Source organism: Erinaceus europaeus, chromosome 3 (genome assembly GCF_950295315.1).
Source record: "Erinaceus europaeus chromosome 3, mEriEur2.1, whole genome shotgun sequence".
NCBI classification, from domain to species: domain Eukaryota; kingdom Metazoa; phylum Chordata; class Mammalia; order Eulipotyphla; family Erinaceidae; genus Erinaceus; species Erinaceus europaeus.
In genome coordinates, this window is record NC_080164.1 from 88784371 (window position 1) to 88805338 (window position 20968).

Here is a 20968-nt window from a genome sequence, read left to right on the forward strand (position 1 = left end):
TAAAATAAAAATAAATCAGTGGCATTTCTTTATGCAAACACTAAATCTGAAGAAGAAGACATCCAGAAATCACTCCCATTTACTGTTTCAGCAAAATCAATAAAATACATAGGAATAAAGTTGACCAAAGAAGTGAAAGACTTGTATACTGAAAACTATGAGTTGCTATTCAAGGAAATAGAAACTGATACCAAGAAAAGGAAAGATATCCCATGCTCATAGATTGGAAGAATAAATATCATCAAAATGAATACTCTCCCCAGAGCCATATACAAATTTAATGCAATACCCATCAAAGTTCCAACATTAAGATACCACCTCACTCCTGTAAGAATGGCATACATCAAAAAGGACAGCAGCAACAAATGCTGGAGAGGCTGTGGGGACAGAGAAACTCTTTTGCATTGCTGGTGGGAATGTAAATTGGTACAGCCTCTGTGGAGAGCAGTCTGGAAAACTCTCACAAGGCTAGACATGGACCTTCCATATGATCTAGTAATTCCTCTCCTGGGGTTATACCCCAAGGACTCCATAACACCCAACCAAAAAGAGGTGTGTACTCCTATGTTCATAGCAGCACAATTCATAATAGCTAAATCCTGGAAGCAACTCAGGTGCCCAACAACAGATGAGTGGCTGAGAAAGCTGTGGTATATATACACAATGGAATACTATGCAGCTATCAAGAACAATGAACCCACCTTTTCTGACCCATCTTAGACAGAGCTAGAAGGAATTATGTTAAAGTGAGCTAAGTCAGAAAGATAAAGATGAGTATGGGATGATCCTACTCATCAACAGAAGTTGAGTAAGAAGATCTGAAAGGGAAACTAAAAGCAGGACCTGACCAAATTGTAAGTAGGGCACCAAAGTAAAAACCCTGTGGTGAGGGGCAGACATGCAGCTTCCTGGGCCAGTGGGGGGTGGGAGTGGGTGGGAGGGATGGGTCACAGTCTTTTGGTGGTGGGAATGGTGTTTATGTACACTCCTAGTAAAATGTAGTCATATAAATCACTAGTTAATTAATATGAGAGGGGGAAAATTAATTGTATGTCTCAAAGTTTTCAAAACACAGACTGAGTCTTTTTAATATATAGGCTGTGTATCTGATATGCGGACTCTCTCAAAAAACTAGACCAAGTAGATCAGAAGCAACCAATAGCACAGCTCTATACAAGATACTGGGTACTGTACAGCAACCCCTAACAAAAGGACTTTTCAAAGTTAACCCAATTACCAAATAATGTGATGATAACATTAACTATCCATTGTCTTTTTGAACCCTAAGACAGTAGGAACCTCACATCTCCACTATAGAGCCTCTACTTCCCCCAGTCCTGGAACCTTTGGATAGGGCCCACTTTCCCGTATGCCTCTCCCAATCCATATCAAATAATATTGCATCTGCTGATCGCAACCTAATCAACACAACAATTGCCACCTCAACATGCTTCAGCTCAGACTGTGTCAAGAGACTTCACGTGTGGAATGACAACCCTTCAGCTTCATTACTCGGGTGAGACCTTCCATAGTATTCTCTAATTCCATCCCAGGTGGTTCACTTTCTAACAAAGTCCCAAAACCTAGATATACACCAGTTTCTGTGAGAGAGAGCATATGTTCACACATATCCATAAACTACTGCAAAATATATACCTGAAAGCAGAAGTACACTAGAGTTTGCAGTTAGTAACCCCCTAATACTTCAACTCCACTATTCCAAGCTTTGGGTTCATGATTGCTCAACAATTTGTTTGGCTTTGTATGTTAACTCTCTTTTCAACCACCAGGTTCCAGATGCCATCAGGATGCCGGCCAGGCTTCCCTGTATTGAAAACCCCACCAATATATCCTGTAGCTCAGCTTCCCCAGAGACCCACCCTACTAGGGAAAGAGAGAGGCAGACTGGGAGTATTGACCGACTAGTCAACGCCCATGTTCAGCGGGGAAGCAATTACAGAAGCCAGACCTTCCACCTTCAGCAACCCACAATGACCCTGGGTCTATGCTCCCAGAGGGATAGAGAATGGGAAAGCTATCAGGGGAGGGGCTGGGATATGGAGATTGGGTGGTGGGAATTGTGTGGAGTTGTACCCCTCCTACCCTATGGATTTGTTAATTTATCCTTTCTTAAATAAAAAAAAAAAAAGAAAGAAATACTTAAATCAACAGAGCAGTGGGACCTGACCAGGTTTATATACCATTTATGTAATAATGAAAGTCTTAATATGTCTCTTTCTTATGTTTACATTAACCAGGAAGTTATACTAATGACTCTTCAGCTGCTGTCACCAAGTTCCAGGGAGATTCTTATTGTGCCTGAAAATGGGATATGGGGAATATACTCTTCTATAACCTTTCCCCCAGTGATATATTATCATATATTAATACATAATTATGTATTTCATAATAATATATAATTAATAGAAAAAGAAAGGGAGGAAGGGAAGAAAGCAGGAAGAGAGGCAGGGAGGTAGGAAGGAACTGGAGCTGAGAGTTCACTTCCCTCTGCACTCCCCACCCCAACCATTCTCACATTGCTCTAGCTCCAGAGATTAAAGCAATCCTCACTTCCAGTGTCCTGCTGTTCTGGCTGATGATTTGGGGAGGTGAAGGAAATCCAACCTAAGCTATCATTTTAGTTGATACAAATGTCACAAAAGCAAGATGACCCAGAACAACTTCAAATGCAAAAGCTCTGCTAAAAGCACTGCACTTTGTGTTTCTCCTTTGCAAGCAATTATATTTAAATACACTAATGGCCTATAGTTGGTGCAAATCAATACTTTTAGCACAGGCAAGGAACTCGGCAACTTTTTTTTTTGCCTCCAGGGTTGTTGCTGGGGCTCAGTGCCTGCACCATGAATCCACTGCTCCTGGAGGCTATTTTTCCCCCGTTTGTTGCCCTTGTTGTTGTAGCCTTGTTGTGGTTATTGTTGTTGTTGATGTTGTTCGTTGTTGGACAGGACAGAGAGAAATGGCGAGGAGGGGAAGACAGAGGGGGAGAGAAAGAGACACCTACAGACCTGCTTCACCGCCTGTGACGCAACTCTCCTACAGGTGTGGATCCTGGGGCTCGAACCCAGATCCTTCCACTTGGTCCTTGTGCTTTGCACCACTGCGCTTAACCCACTGAGCCACTGTCCAACCCCCCAGGGACTGGGAAACTTTTAAAAGATAAACAAGTCTCTCAACAGAGAGAAAGAAATGTAATTAGTAGTGTATTAAGGTCTGAAAAGCTGTTTTTAACTTGTTTCCTTAGAAACCAAAAATAGAACTGACAAGTACAACATCCAAAGAAGCTTAAATCTACTTACTCTATTATTAAATTTTCCAGTTAAAATTTTTAGAATCACTGATTTAAAGGGTGGAAAAAAAAGCGTGAAATAAAACTAAGTCACCCAGTTAATTTTGTTTGTAACTCTCTCCTAGTAAAAAACTAACCTTCATGAACAATAGGAATTGTCAGGGCTGCCATCAAGTGAGTTAATTATGTATTCAGCAACTAACAACACACTGCAATTCTTACATAACCACAAATGACAGCAAGGCAGCCTGCAAAGTGTCTGCAATTGGTAATTTCTGGCAGCTAAATTCACTGAATTTTTTGTTTGCTTGTTTATTTCCAGGGTTATCACTGGGGCTTAGTGCCTGCCCTATAATCCACTGCTCCTGGTGGCCATTTTTTTCCATTGTTGTTGTTGCTACTGCTGTTGTTATTGGCTAGGACAGACAGAAATGGAGAGGCAAGGGGAAGACAGAGATAGACACCTGTAGACCTGCTTCATCGCTTGTGAAGTGACACCCCTGTAGGTGGGGAGCCAGGGGCTCAAACCCGGATTCTTGTGCAGGTCCTTACACTTCTCATGTGCACTTAACCCAGTGTGCTACTGCCCAGCCCCCAAATTCAATGAATTTTTATGAATTTGTTCATCAGAAATTAAAGCTCTTCAAGCTAGAATAAGTTGACTCACTCTGAAACATTTTTGCATTCCACTTGGTATCTTCCATATGTGGAAGATGACTGAAAATTTGCAGTAAAACTGAAAAACAAGCTCATGTATTTAATTTTTAAGTCCTTTTAAGCAGTCTTATGGGAATGAAAGGATCTGTATTTGATACTGAACCAAACAAAAATGAAGAGAGTTCACAGAAAACTGAGAATAAGTGGTCCACATAGAGACTCAAAAGCCAGCAGGCTAAGTCTCACAGGTTCCTCCCCATCTATTCCCCCATTAACAACCTACAGAAGAAGGCAGTAAAAGCTTAGTCATGAGGGGCTGCACAGTGGTGTACCTAGTAGACTGTGCATGATATCATGCTCAAGGACCCAAGTTCAACCTTCTGGTCCCTATCTGTAGGGGGAAGCTTCACAATCCATGAAGCAGTGCTGCAGGTGTCTTTCTCACTCTCTCCCTCTCTTTTTCTCTCTCCCTCCCTCTCCCTCCCTCCTCTCTGTTGGTATGCTTCTAATTCTGCTTTTAAAAACCCCTTCTGTTTCATTTGGTTTAATCCCCCCTGCATTCTATTTACATAACACTGTATTCTATTTACATAACCTCTGTTAACAAGCACCACCCTCCCTCCAGGGCATTGGTGGTTCAGTGGTAGACTTCTTGCCTGCTCCGCCCCCTCTCCTTGTCATACCCTGATTTTCACCAGTCACTTTTCTCTCCACCCTCTTTGCATCGCATCCTGTTCCCACCCTACTGGGCTAGTATATTTATAAGGACAAGATTGTTTGTAGTTTTAGTTTAGCTTAGCTTGGTATAGATTGCGCTGCGTCCTGCATGAATAGAGATACTGCGTACAACCCAGCCATGAGTCCCGGGTCGTCTGTTACCCGCCTGTGAAGCCAGCCCGGCGAAAACAACACCTCTCTAATTCTCTATCTACCAAGAAAAAAAGGGGGGAGGGGGACAAAGTCACTGGGAGCAATGAGTTCTCCATGTAAGTACCGAGCCCCAAAGATGACCCTGGAAGCATACATACATACAAGCTTAGCTATGAGTGAGATGCCCACTCCCAACTTTGAAAACGTAATGACAGTCTATTCTATGAGTTAGGGCTTATAAAAGTCAAGAGACCAATAGTATAAAACACTGTTCCTTCTGCCTTCCTAAGTGCTTGCTGTTCCTTCTCTAAGCCCCCACTTTTCATGAAGCTATGTTCACATTCTCTTCCCCCAAGATATTTCACAGTACAGAGATACAAACTTATGATCATATAGGAGATTTTCATCTATTCCATGGTTGACAATTTATTAAGGAAGTTTAACAAGATCTAGAATAAAACATTTCCTGTTGCTTAGAATCAACAACCCCGTATCATTATGCTTACCAAATTCTAGAAGGAGAAATGAATAATCATTTCGAGAACTGAGACACACTCCTGGGGTGGGGTGGGGTGGGGGTGCTTCTTAGAAGGACAATGTGCAGCTGAACTCCCCCCTGGAACTTTAGAAAAGTACAGATGTGAAAACAGCACAATCCATCAGTCACCACCAGTAACAGGGGCTTCATGAGTACCATTGTCTTCAGGGAATATACTGTCTCCGTAGGCAGAGAATACACACTTTTAATAACATGAAAACTGACTGCCTATGGCCTGAGAGATGGTACAGTGGATACAACATTGTATTTTCAACCATGAGGTCCAGTGTTCGATTCCTGGCATTGCATGTGCCAGAGTGATGTTCTGATTGTCTCTACTTCTCTCTTTAATGATAAAAATTTTTTAATTAAAAACTTAACCACACCAAGGAAATAAAAAGCCTGGTTTAATTAGTAGATAGTCATATCCTCAGCTGTCATACTACAAAGTCAATATAGAATGTTTAAAATTAGTTATTTAACCTTTTCTCTCTGAATCAAATAACGGCCCAGCTCATGATAGTGAGATCACACATGTACAAGGACCCAGCTAGTCAAGTAAGAATAAAATCAGTCATTTATTGAGATAGCTCACACAGTAGGGACAAGCCCTGGCACCACATGGGGTGCCACAGCACTAGTAAGTTCCAGTTCCCTACTGTCTCTATGTTTGAAACTAATAAAATGAAAAAATCTGGTCTGGATAACTCATGGGTGAGAAACTGTATGGATTAGCCAGAGATATTGCTAAAATAGAAGTTAAGGAGTTAAGAAAGGATGGAGAAGGGTGACTACTGTTTTGTTGTATTTTTAGCTCTGACTTTAAAAAAAATTAACATAAATACAGGAAAATAGTTTCCTTTTTTAAATGTTTACTGTGAGAAACAAACAAGAGGTAGTGGAAAAAGGCCAGAGCACGGCTTAGTTCTGTTATAAGGTCACGCTAGAGATTGAATCTGCAGTCTCTGGGGTATCAGACATAATTTCTGTACTCTTAAAAGGATAAACTATCTTCCTGGCCAAAATTTTTTTCTAAGAAGAATAATTTTTGTTGCCCTTGTTTTTTTTTTATTGTTGTAGTTATTATTGTTGTTATTGATGTCATTGTAGTTGGATAGGACAGAGAGAAATGGAGAGAGGAGGGGAAGACAGAGGGGGGAGAGAAAGACACCTGCAGACCTGCTTCATTGCTTGTGAAACAACTCCCCTGCAGGTGGGGAGCTGGGGGGCTTGAACCACGATCCTTACGTTGGTCCTTGTGCTTTGCCCCATGTGCACTTAACCCACTGCCCGATTCCCTAAGAAGAATAATTTTTATGAAGCTAGCAAGATAGCTCACTTAGAAGGGTACCTGCATTGCCATGTGTGGCCCAGGTTCAAACCTGGCCTCTACTATGCTGGGGGAAGTTCTGATGCTATTCTCTCTTGTTCTCTCTCTCTCTCTCTCTCTCTCTCTCTCTCTCTGTGTGTGTGAATCAGTTCTTCACATCTGAAAGAAACCATCCATTAATTGTCCTTCATCCCTTTTCTTATTTTGCTAAGCACAATCACTGTCAGTTCCATCCTATTAGTCTAAATGTTTTAGGTACACAATCATTAATGATACTAATGATACGTCCCACCCCCAACACCTATGGACATTAATTTTTGTCAAGAGGCCCCCAAAAAAAATTAAATGAAGAGAGTCTCTTCAACAAATGGTATTGGGAAAATTGGGTTGAAACATGCAGAAGAATGAAATTGAACCACTTCATCTCACTATGCACAAAAGTAAACTCCAAATAGATCAAGAATTTGGATTTTAAACCAGAAACTATCAAATATTAAGAAAACATTGGAAAAACTCTTTCAATCTAGCTTTTATAAATGTCTTCAGAGGCTGGGTGGTGGTGCACCTGGTTGAGCGCACCAAATTACAAATGTCTTCAATGACTCAAGTCCACTTGCAAAGAAAACAAAAACAAAAATAAACCAGTGGGACCACATCAAATTGAAAAGTTTCTGTACAGCATAAGAAACCATCACCCGGGGGTCGGGCAGTGGTGCAGTGGGTTAAGCACATGTGGCGCAAGGCGCAAGGACCGGCATAAGGATCCTGGTTCAAGCTCCAGGAGTCACTTCACAGGCGGTGAAGCAGGTCTGCCAGTGTCTGTCTGTCTCTCCCTCTCTCTGTCTTCCCCTCCTCTCTCCATTTCTCTCTGTCCTATCCAACAACGAACAACATCAACAATGGCAATAACCACAACGAGGCTACAACAAGGGCAACAAAAAGGGGAAAAAATGGCCTCCAGGAGCGATGGATTCATGATGCAGGCACCGAGCCCAGCAATAACCCTGGAGGAAAAAAAAAAAAAAGAAAGAAAGAAACCACCACCCAAATAGACTGGGAAATCTTTTTATGTCATATATCAGGCAAAAGGTTAATAACCAAAATATGCAAAGAGCTCACCAAACTCAGCACTAAAAGACTAACAACCCCATACAAACATGGGGAGAGGATATGGACAGAATATTCACCAAAGAAGATATCCAAAGGGACAACAGAAACATGAAAAATGCTCAAAGTCACTGGTTACCAGAGAAATGCAAATAAAGATGACAGTGAAGTACTTCACTCCTAAGGGAATGTCACACATCAGAAAGAATAATAACACATGCTAGAGAGGTTGAAGGGCTAAAAGATTCCCCACACCCCTATTTTAGGTTGTTCTATTTATTTTTGAGAGCGACCAGAACACCACATGCTGAACTCTACACTCAACAGCCAACCCTCCAACCTGGCTGTGAAAGCGTGTTTGTTTGTTTGTTTTTTAATAACTTTGAGAACAATTTGATTTACAGGGTTGCTATTGCCACAGTGGCACAGTTTAAATGAACCCTTTTACACTTCTGGCAGGAATGTAAATTGGTCCAATTCCTGTGGAAAGCAGTCTGGAAAACTCTCAGGAGACTAGAAATAGACCCACCCTACAACCCAGCAAGACCTCTCCTGGTGATATATCAAACACACTCATAAAAAAAAAAAATCTGTATATACCTATGTTTGTAACTAAATAATTTTTAATAGCCAAGATTTGCAAGCAACCTAAATGTCAACAACAGATAATGGCTGAGAAAGTTGTAGTATATACACACAATGGAATACCACTCTGCTATTAAGAATGATGAAGTCATCTCCTTTGCTTCATCTTAGATAGAGCTTGAAGGAATCAAGTTATGTGAGATAAGCCAGAAGGAGAAGGATAAATATGGGATGATCTCACTTGTAGGCAGATCTAAAGAAACAAGAACAGAAATGGGAAACTTTAGTAAAACTTGGACTGTGTTTGATATATTACACCAAAGCAAATGACTCTTAGGGAAGGAGGACAAGGAGGGAGGTGGAAGGAGAAGGCCTCCCAAGTCTGGTACATGATGATGGATCTAATTTGGAAGTGAGAGTGTTTTACAGACACTTATCATGGTGAAAGGAGAAAATTTACCTATGTAACAAGAACCCTACTATAAACCATTAATCTCCCAATAAAAAATTAATAGTAATAATAATACTAATTACTTTTGTTGTAATTCACCATTCTTATTTATTGGACATTACAAGATTTGACAGTGGTTTTATCGGGGGCATGTTCTGGTGGAATGAATAGGCAAGACAGGTGTTTTGGCAGGGCAGTTTTAAGAATTCTACATCAGAACACAGAAAAAAAAGTTATATTGTTATACATTACAGTAATATAAGGGGGATGGGTGGAGTAAGGCTCTGAGGTGGTATTTGTGACAGAAATATAGACAAATGTTACAGCTATGAAATCTATTTTCCTGTGTGTGTAAGAAAGAGACCAGAGCACTGCTCAGCTCTGATGTGTTGTCCTGAGTATCTTCCTAATCCCACTTTGTGAAATCTAGATGTGCATGTTCATTATGCCAGTCAGTCCTTCATTTTTCTACACATTCAAAAAAATTTACACTAAAATGTCCAAGAGAATCATATTATTACTTCTTTGCCAATATGTCCATACTTATAAACATACTTCAAGCTGGCTACTAAGCCATTTATTCAATATTGTCACCAATTATTAAGACAAGGTCCTAGAAAGAACATGCACCTTAATAATCTCAGTTGATGAATCAGGATGGATAATGTCTTAGATGACTCAAGAATCAAAAAAAATTAACAAGAATAAAGAAATGAATGCTAAAACACTGGCTGTATTCTTCTGCTCACAAGCGTTACGAGCAGAATGACAATGTAATTGCTAGAGTAATGAAGAAGGGACCTCAGGGTTACCATGTTCTTCCTATAATGTCTGTCAAGGCTAGTGACAAGGCAGCCTAACATTCTGCTAGAGGGAATGAATACTGGTCAGCAAAACTAGGATTTTTATCTTTTCAAAATAGTCCATACAATAGTCAACTTGGTTTGTTGGCCACTACCCTGAGGGTTTCTGGTTCATAGGTCTGGGAATTTTGCTCTAAGAGGACTCCCAGAAAAATAATAACTGAGCTAGCGGCTAGGGAAGACCATGAGAAGAGACAGAAAAATGTTTCATTTGTGTTACAGGAAGGTAGCTGTTAACACTTTGTGTACAATGGGATAAAAATGACTAAAGAGATTACTATAGCAACAGCTGTGTTATCCACAAGGTCTTTCTCTACCAACAGGACTCAGAAAAAAGAAGCCCATGTTACAGAAATTTCAGTGAGACCTATCAGAGACAAAACAAACAAATGAAAGACGTCACTCACTAGGCGCCAAGGTTGAAGATGGGTTTGAAAAGGGGGTTGGGGATCCAGTACAGAATAGTGAAGGGTGACTTCAGGTGGTGGACAGGGTAGACAGGGTGGCAGACACCTATCACAGGAAGACAAGAACACATCTGACAGTGAATACCATATAAATCATTATTTCCTCCCCTCAAAAAAAGGGGCTTAAAAAATGATTCTGGCCCTCAGGGACTGAGATAACAGTGAAACAAGTATAAGATTCACAACTGTGGGCAGGGGCCAAGATGGCAACTTGGAGATAACACCTGGCAGGAACTCTGCAAGGAGGCTGTTTAAAACCTGGGAAGTTCAGCCACCAGGTTCCAGATGCTACCATGATGCCAACTGGACTTCCCTGGGCAGACCACTCCACCAATGTCCCCTGGAGCCCTACCTCCCCAGAGCCCCGCCCACTAGGAAAAAAAAAAGACAGGCTGAGAGTATGGATCAAACTGCTAACAACTATGATCAACAGGGAAGCAATTACAGAAGACAGACCTTCTACCTTCTGCATCCAACAATGACTTTGAGTCCATACTCCCAGAGGGTTTAAGAATAGGAAAGCTGTCAGGGGAGGGGATGGGATACGGAGTCTGGTGGTGGGAATTGTGTGGAATGTACCCCTCTTAGCCTATGGTCTTGTCAATATTTCCATCTTATAAGTTATATAAATAAAAGAAAAAAATGATTCTGAAGCCTAACTTTTTTGTTCTTTAGTGGGGGACTAGTGTTTTACAGTAGACAGTAAATACAATAGTTTCTACATGCATTTAACATTTTTCAGTTTTAATACAATCCCCAGCAGGTTCTCTGTCATCCTTATCCAAGATTTCTGCTCTCCCTACCCCCAACCCCTGAATCATTTACTTTCGTGCAATACACCAATTCCAGTTCAGGGTCTACTTGTGTTTTCTCTTCTGATCTTGTTTTTCAACTTCTGCCTGAGAGTGAGATCATCCCATATTCATCCTTCTATTTCTGACTTATTTCACTAAACATGATTTCTTCAAGCTCCATCTAAGATGGGCTGAAAATAGTGAAATCACCATTTTTAACAGCTGAGTCGTATTACATTGTGTATATAGACCACAACTTGCTCAGTCACTCATCTTTTGTTGGACACCTGGGTTGCTTCCAGGTTTTGGCTATCACAAATTGTGCTGCTATGAACATAGGTATACACAAATCTTTTTGGATGGGTGTATTGGGTTCTTTAGGATATATCCCCAGGAGAGGAATTGCAGGGTCATAGGGTAGGTCCACTTCTAGCCTTCTGAGAGTTCTCCAGACTGCTCTCCACAGAGGTTGGACCAATTTACATTCCCACCAGCAGTGCAGAAGGGATCCTTTGACCCCACAACCTTTCCAACATTTTTTGTTGCTACCTTTTCTTGTATGACATTCTCACAGGAGTGAATTGGTATCTCATGATTGTCCTTATTTGCATTTCTCTTGACAATCAAAGACTTGGAGCATTTTTTCATTTGTTTATCGACCTTTTGGATCTCTTCTGCGTTGAATATTCTGTCTATATCCTCTCCCAATTTTTGGATGGGGTCATTTGTTTTCTTGTTGAGTTTGGCAAGCTCTTTATATATTTTGGTTATTAGCCTCTTGTCTGATGTGTGGCATGAAAAGATCTTATCCCATTCTGTGAGGGTCTCCTGGTTTAGGTCGCTGTTTGTTTTGCTGTGCAGAAGCTTTTTAATTTGATGTAGTCCCATAGGTTTATATTTGCCTTAGTCTTCTTTGTAACTGGATTTGTTTCATTGAAGATGTCTTTAAAATTTATGTGGAAAAGAGTTGTGTCAATATTTTCCTCTATGTATCTGATAGTTTCTGGTCTAAAATCCAAGTCCTTGATCCACTTGGAATTTACTTTTGTATTTGGTGAAATACAGTAGTTCAGTTTCATTCTCCTGCATATTTCAATCCATTTTTTTCCAACACTATTTGTTGAAGAGACTCATCTTTCCTCATTTAATAGTTTAGGCACATTTGTTGAAGATTAGATGTCCATAGGTGTGGGGGCTTACTTCTGGGCTCTCAATTCTATTCCACTGGTCAGGGTGTCTATTCATGTTCCTGTAACAAGCAGTTTTGATTACAATGGCCCTATGATACAATTTGAGATCTGGGAATGTTATGCCTCTAGTTCTGTTCTTTTTTCTCAAGATTGTTTTGGCAATTATAGGTCATTTCTGGTTCCAGATAAACATTTGTTGTATTCTCCTAAAAAAAATTGTTAGGGGGGGCAGGCATTGGCACACCTGATTAAGCATGCACATTACAGTGCACAAGGATCCAGGTTCAAGACCCTGGTCCCCACCTGCAAGGGGAAAGCTTCATGAGTGGTGAAGCAGGACTGCAGGTGTCTTTCTGTCTCTCTCCTTTTCTATACTCAATTGCTGTCTCTATATAATAACAAATAAATAAAATACTATAAAAGTTTTAAATTTTTTGGTTGGGATCTTGATGGGGATAGCATTAAATTTGTATATGGCTCTGGGTAGTATATTCATTTTGATGATGTTAATTCTTCCAGCCCATGAACATGGAATATTGTTCCACTTCTTTGTGTCTTTTTCTATTTCCTTGAGTAGTAACTCATAATTTTCAGTATACAAGACTTTCACTTCTTTGGTTAGGTTTATTCCTAGATATTTTATTGTTTTTGTTGCTATAGTAAAAGGAATTATTTCTGGATTTCATCTTCTAACCTAATGTTTGTATAGAGGAATGCTACTGACTTTTGAATGTTAATTTTGTAGCCTGACATCTTACTGTATTGCCTGATGATTTCTAAAAGCTTCTTGCTGGATTCTTTAGGTTTTTCTGTGCATATTATCATGTCATATGCAAATAGGGAGAGTTTGACTTCTTCTCTACCAATCTGTATCCCTTGAATTCCTTGCTCCTACCTGATTGCTATGGCAAGAACTTCCAACATTATGTTGAATAGTAATGGTGATAATGGGCAGCCCTGTCTAGTACCAGATCTGAGTGGAAATGCTTCCAGTTTTTCACCATTGAGTATGATGTTGGCTGTAGGTTTGCTATACATAGACTCCACTTTTCTTCAGGAATTTTCCATCTATTCCCATTTTTTGTAGTGTTTTGATCATAAAGGGATGTTGTATTTTGTCAAAGGCTTTCTCTGCATCTATTGATATGACCATGTGGTTTTTTATCTTGCTTTTATTTATGCAGTGGATCACACTGATTGATTTATATATATATATATTTAAATTTCTTTATTGGCAACTTACATATATTAAGCCAACCTTGCAAACCCTGGGATAAACTCCACTTGGTCACGATGAACAATCTTTTTAATATACTACTGTATCCGGTTGGCTAGAATTTTGTTTAATATTTTAACATCTATGTTCAGAGATATTGGTCTGTAGTTTCCATTTTTGGTTGTCCCTGTCTGCTTTTGGTATTAGAGTGATGTTGGCATCATAGAAGCTGGAAGGGAGTATTTCAGTGTCTTCAATCTTCTGGAAGACTTTTAAAATAGAGCAATTAGTTCTTCTTTGAAGGTTTTATAGAATTCATTTGTAAACCCACCTGGTCCAGGACTTTTATTGTTGGGAAGGTTTTTGGGAAGGTTTTTGATAACTGTTTCAATTTTGTTAGCTGTGATGGGCCTATTCATATTATCTAGTTCCTCTTTATTTAATTTTGGAAGTTCGTAGGTATCTAGGAAATCGTCCTTTTCTTCCAGGTTCTCTAGCTTGGTGGCATATAGTTGTTCATAGAAGCCTCACATGATATGTTGAATCTCTAAGGTGTCTGTTGTGATATCTCCTCTTTCATTTACAATCCAATTTATTTGGGTCCTCTCCCTTTGTTTTGTGAGTCTGGCTAAAGGTTTGTTGATTTTGTTCACTCTTTCAAAGAACCAACATTTACTTTCGTTGATCTTTTGTATGGCTTTCTTATTTTCAGTGTTATTTATTTCTGCCCTAACTTTAGTTATTTCTGTCCTTCTGATTGCTTTAGGGTTCCTATATTCTTCTTCTTATAGGTCTTTTTATTTATTATTTTTTAAATATTTTATTTATTCATGAAAAATATAGGAAGAGAAAAAGAACCATAACATGTGCTGCCAGGGATTGAACTCAGGACCTCATGCTTGAGAGTCAGTCCTTTATCCACCGTGCCACCTCCTGGACCACCTTCTTCTAGGTCTTTAAGGTTTGCAATCAGGTTGTTTCTTTGTGCTTTTTCTTGTTTCCTAATGTGTGCTTGTATGGCTATGAACTTCCCTCTCAGTACTGCCTTAGCTGTGTCCCAAATATTTTATTTTATTTTTAATTTCTTTGCTGGGAATTAATGTTTTACATTCAACAGTAAATACAATAGTTTGTACATGCATAACATTCCCCAGTTTTCCATATAACAATACAATTCCCACTAAGCCCTCTGTCATCCTTCTTGGATCTGTAGCTGTGTCCCAAATATTTTAATAGCTTGTGTCTTCATTGTCATTGAACTCCGTCATGCTTCCCTTGATCCATACCATTTGATACTGCATCTACTGAGCTCAACAAAATCAATGCAACCAGTGCTACCTCGACATGTTCCACTGTGGACTGTGTCAAGAGACACCAGGCCTGCGATGTCAACCCTCTAGCTCCAATACTCAGGTGAGACCTTTTCTAACTCACAAGACTCCTTAGTTCCATTTCGGGTAGCACACTTCCTAACAAAGTTACATAAGCTAGATAGAGACCAGGGCCCATGAGATAGGGCACATGTGCACATGTATCCATAAATTGGGGGAAAATATATACCTTAAAGTAAAAGTACACAATAGTCTACAGTGACTCAGTAAGTACAGCAAGAAAGGAAAAAGACCTAAAAAAAAAGACATCATAAGGTAATTAATCAAATATTTTCTACTTAAACCCAAATACCCTCCTTACTTATTCCCTACTTCACTTCCCTCAATTATTGTTAAGTCCAACCGTTTAAGATAAAGTAAGGACTACAAATGCTGGATAAGGGCAAGAGAGTGACACACTTTAATGATGGCCCTTTTGGTCACTACCAAGCCACATCATTATCTGGGGCCCTAGTCAGGGAATCCTTGCATTCCCATATAGATATGATGGGCCTAGACCTCTAATAGACTCCTCTCCCCACCATCACTGGTCATCTCCATCAGAAACAACATCATAAACCCTCTTAAGGACCTTGCCCTCAATACAGAACAACAGTGGTAGAAATTGTCTCACTCTCTGAAGGGAGGCAGGGTCAACATACTCTGCCACTTGAAGAATACTGGTCCTGAAATTAGTACACCCTAGAATGTTCACAGCTGTGATCATGAAATGCAAGCTCAGATTAACAGGGATGCATAAGTTACACAGGCTCTTGTGGTAAGTATGAATAGTCATGGGCCTGGGATCAGATCAATGGGGTTTACAGTTAATGATATTTATACACTTTTTCCATGTTTGGGAGCCTCTCTCTGCCCTGATCCAGCTTTCTAGACTTATTCTCAACTCTGACACCATCTTCTCAGACAATACTCCTAGCCCACCTGCATGTTAGGTGTTGGACTCATCAAAAATTAGTTAAGTCATGGGACCCTTGGAATATACCTAAAATAGAATTCCTAGCTCCTTCCAACATAAAGACCCAAAATTTCATCTGCTATACTTTTATCTTTAGGTTCCTGATTATTAAACAAATTGTTCTGCTTATATCTTAATGCTTTTCAGCCACCAAGTTGCAGATGCTACCATGATGCCAAGCTGACTTCTCTGGACAGACGACCTCACCAATGTGTCTCAGAACTCCACCTCCCCAGAGCCCTACTCCACTAGGGAAAGATAGAAACAGGCTGGGGGTATGGATCGACCTGTCAATGCCCATGTCCAGCAAAGAAGCAATTACAGCAAGCCAGACCTTCCACCTTCTAAAGATTTTTGGTCCATACTCCCAGAGGGATCAAGAATAGGGAAACTTCCAATGAAGGGAAGGGAATATGGCACTCTGGTAGTGGAAATTGCATGGAATTGTACCCCTCTTATCCCACAATCTTGTCAATCATTATTAAATCACTAATAAAAAAAATTTTTTAAAACACTTTCAAAATTGTAAATAAAACAGTATAAACCAAAGAGCTCCACCTAGAGTTCAAAACAAAGTGTTCTTGTTACATACACATCCCACAAAGCACTATTCATTTCTATCCATGCTAACACTGCTTTTCTTTAATGTTGAATATATAATAACAAATACTTATTTTAAAAGGTTACTTCATAGAATGTGAAATATTGTTAATTAAGTAACTGAACTTTTATTATGCTTGTTGTAACCTAGTTTACTTCTAAAACTATTTGGAAGCCATTATTTTAAGGTAATTTTTTTTCTTTATTCTTTCTTTTTTTTTTTTGTCATGGTATTCAGCCAGCCTAGCCCCACCCTCCTCAGCAGAGTCTCCAGAGGCCCAACTGGTGCCCTGCTTGCCTCAAAGTTTTTGTTTCTCTGCTGTTGGAACCCCTAAAGCTACCTGCAAGAGGGCTTGTCTCTCAGACTGGCCTTTTAAGGCAAACTATTAACAAGCCAAATAGTTTTAAACCCGAATGGGGAATATCCAATCTCTGCACTGTATAAAGGTCTGCAAAATTGTTCTGACCTTGCCAAGGCAACCACAGCTTTGTTCATAGCGACATTCAATGTTAATTTTTAAGTTGATAACTTCATATGATCTACAAAACTATGTTATAGGTATTCAAGTGGCCCTTACAGGAAGAAAAAAAAAAAGTTCCCCATCCCTGGTTTAAAGTATCATGGAGAAGAGAAGGCAGCTTGAAGAAATCAATTCTTGTCTCTTCAACAAATGGTGTTGGAAAAAATGGGTTGAAACATGCAGGAGAGCAAACGGTGGCACAGCTATACCCAAATAATGTCAAAGGATATAAATTATGGTGATGTTGTGTATGATACAGCAAATCCTAACAAAGGGATATTTCAAAGTTAACCCAGTTGACAAATAATGTGATAATAGCAGTAACTATCTATTGTCTTCTTAAACCCTAAGACAGCAGGAACCTCCTGCTTCTTCTATAGAGCCTATATTTCCCCCAGTCCTGGAACCTCTAAGGTGGGGCGTACTTTCCTGCATGCTTCTCTCAATTCATACCAAATGATATTGCATCTGCTGATCCCAACCTAATCAACACAAGGAGTACCACCTCAGCATGCTTCACTTCAAACTGTGTCCAGAGAAGTCAGGCATGGAATGTCAACACTTCACCCTCATTACTCAGGTGAGACCTTTCCTTTCATAGGATTTTCAAATTCCATTCCAGGAGGTTCACTTCCTAACAAAATCCCAAAACCTAGATATAGACCAGGTCCCGTAAGATAGACTATATGTTCACATGTGTCCATAAAATTAGGGCACAATATATACCTGAGAGCAAAAATACACAATAGTCTTTAGTGAGTCAGTATCAAGTTCATAATGAAATAGTGTCCACTTAGATACCCTCCTCACCTACTTCCTATTACAGTTCTCTCACTCACTCCAAAGCTAACCTCATCAAAGCAAAGACTGTAAAAGCTGAATAAGGGCAAGAGACTGGCACACTTTAAGGATAACTCTTTAGTCACTATCAGGCCACCCCATCAGCTGGGGCCCTATTCATGGAGTCCTGAGATTCCCAAACAGACATGATGGGCCTAGACCTAGAATAAATCCCTCTCTCCATTGTTACTAGTTATTCCTATCAGGAACAACAAAATAGACCCCTTTGTGGGCCCCCATAGGACCTTGCCCTCAACTTGGATCAACAATGGTAGAGAAAGTTCCATCCTCCAAAGGGAGGCTGGACAACATACTCTATGCTACACCTGACGAAGATGGGTCCTGGTATTGGGGCAGCTGAATTTGGGAGTATCTCACTCACAGGCAGAAGCTGAAAAACAAGATCAGAAGAGGAAATACAAGTAGAACCGAACTGGAGTCGGTGTATTGCACCACAGTAAAAGACTCAGGGGTGGGGGATGGGGAGAGTAGAAATCTTGGATAGGGATGACAGAGGACCTAGTAGGGGTTGTATTATGTGGAAAACTGAGAAATGTTATGCATGTACAAACTTCTGTATTCACTGTCTATTGTAAAACATTAATCCCCCAATAAAGGAAAGAAAAAGTCAATTCTTACCTGAACTTGCTGTATGATCTCAAGCAACCTATCATCTAGCCCAGAGTTTTCTCATCACAAAGTGTTACATAGGGTCAGCTGTTTTCAGTCCAAACTGCATGTTGGAATCACCTGAGAGCAATAGGGATATTTGATGTCTGGGTTTCAGGCCCTCACACTGTGATTTAATTGATCTGAAAGGGGGCAAGAGCTACAAAAAGGATTCTCAAATGGTTCAAGTGTGTAGACTATTTACAATCAACGATTCCCAAGGTTTCTTCCCTCTTAGTATCAGTTAGTGAGGTTATAGCTTTTATTATTATTATTATTAGTGATTTAATATTGATTTACAAAAGTATAAGATAACAGGGGTATAATTCCATACCTTTCCCACCACCAGAGTTCTGTGTCCCCATTTCCTCCTTTGGAAACTGCATTAGTTCTCCCAAGATCACAAATATGGGTTGACTATTTTTATAAATATATATATATATATATATATATATATATCCATTTTTTCTACAGTCTTCACTTCTCTTTCTAAGTCAGACTACTTCTGAGTGTCTTTCTCCCCCTCCCCCCTTTTTTTCCCTCTTCCCTCTCCCAGGTTAGAGAGTTTCAAGCTAGAGTCAGCTGGGACTTGTTAAAACACAACACTGGGCCCACCCAGCACTTCTGATTCAGTAGGGGCCCAAGAATTTGCATTTCTACCAAGCTCCCAGGATGATGCTATAGGCCTTGGGTCATAATTTAAAAACCACATTTCTAAATTATGAATTCAAAAACACCATTTTCAAATTCCCAGTTCTATTCTGACTCCACTTACCCAACCACAATCTGACATTGTTTAAATGGGTCTCCCTGATTACAATTTTTCATTCTTCAGTTCTTTTTTTTTTTTTTTTTTTTTCCTTTTTTTTTTTTTTTTTATTAAAGAAAGGATTAATTAACAAAACCATAGGGTAGGAGGGGTACAACTCCACAGAATTCCCGCCACCCAATCTCCATAACCCACCCCCTCCCCTGATAGCTTTCCCATTCTCTATCTCTCTGGGAGCATGGACCCAGGGTCATTGAGGGTTGCAGAAGGTAGAAGGTCTGGCTTCTGTAATTGCTTCCTCGCATTCTTCAGTTCTTAGTCCACACTCCCAGCAAAGTCAGTGTCAGATCACCCTGACAGAAAGCATTTCAATGGCTCCTCAATGCTGACAGATGAACTAACGTAACATGCAAGGTGTTTCAGTATAGCTGCAAGGCGTTTCAGTATAGCTCCAAACTGCCTCTTCACTTCCAACAGTCCCTGTTATTTAACTGTATTTCAGTTACCGGTACCCAAATGAGAGAGTACCCCATACTCTCTCAGTTCACTGCCTTTGAACCTGGTATTTCTTACTCCAGGAATATTCTTACACTTCTTTTTCTGACTTAAGTTACTATTCATTCTGTGTGCCAAGTGCCATTCTGCTCACTGAATCCAAGAAAGAACAGATTAAAGATTCAAGGAGTCTTAAGAGGTGTGGTAGTCCTTGAACAGTAAACCCAGTACCAGTATCAATTACCCACCCCTGCTCCTTCTTTGTATTGCATTTTTTGTTTTCTTTATTTTGTGCCTTAACATCCTAAAGTAGGGGAACACTGCACTTCTTGAGGCTAGTCAATTCTTAGAGATAGCAAAGAGCTCAGCCGCAGCACAACTTCATTGTGCAAAGCAAACAATTCAGAGCCCCACATTCGCAATCAAGTCAGACCCTTGCATCCCAGGAGATAGCACATCTGCTTTTAATATCCCAGGACCTGGTACTAGACAGCTAGATACCACCTCTGCAAAGTTCTTCAAATGAACTGATTCTAAACATGGCCCCCCTGCCCTGCCTTTCCCATGGACACCCCAACAAAGTCTCTTACCTGAACTGTCCCCTGTTCCTTCCTGTCCATGCTGGCCAGATCCGCTATGAACCTTCACAGGCAATGCAGTGACTTCTGGCTTCAGGAACAGTGAGTACAGTGAGTTTTTTTTCTGAGCCTCCCTGTCTTCACTTTTGGCCACGCCTGACTGACCGTCTCTTAAAAGAACACTCACCTTCCCCGACCAGTGACTGGGAAAGCTGATAACCAAGAGCAGATGAAGGATGGCAGTGTGATGCAGGCTTCTTGGAAAATTTCCACATGAAAGGGACTTTATCTAACCCCACACGCCCACTCTATCCTAGAGTGTGAACGTGAAGTGGAACCTGGGGTGGCAATCTTATAATCAGAAGGGAAACAGCCAGAGAATACTACAGACACCAGCCCTAATTCGGACAGTAAGCCAAAGAAGCACAACACCTACTCCCTTGGCTCCACATTATATATATCAGAGAACAAACACCTGTTTGAACTACTTGTTTTGCTGGGTTTACTGTGACTTCCAGCTGAAAGCATTCTCTTGGCAGCGGAGGGGGGGCTAGTAAATCATTCTAACAGCTGCGTTAAATAATGCAGAGATGGGGGCCAGATGGTGGCACATCGGATTAAGCACACATAGTGTGAAGTGCAAGGACCCTCACAAAAATCCCGGTTTGAGCCCCCGGCTCCCCACCTGTGGGGGAGGGGGGTCACTTCACAAGCGGTGAAGCAGGTCTGCAAATGTTTACCTTTCTCTCCCCCTCTCTGTCTTCTCCTCCCCTCC

The 20968-nt window shown here is 40.4% G+C and overlaps 1 protein-coding gene across 3 annotated transcripts in view; it reads right to left on the minus strand.

The window, feature by feature from the left end:
• Nucleotides 1-20968, minus strand: part of ACYP2 (acylphosphatase 2) — a 185745-nt gene that overhangs the window by 110338 nt on the left and 54439 nt on the right. The window contains exons 1-2 of one of the 3 annotated variants that reach the window (XR_009548978.1): nt 20206-20620; nt 18229-18432 (exon numbers count right to left, since the gene is read on the minus strand). The exons of 1 other annotated variant lie outside the window; for it this stretch is intronic. The gene's annotated coding sequence lies outside the window, so the exon portion shown is untranslated. Of the gene's footprint in view, nt 1-18228; nt 18433-20205; nt 20621-20968 lie in introns of those variants that run through there. One more of the 3 variants, XR_009548976.1, reaches the window with a different exon arrangement.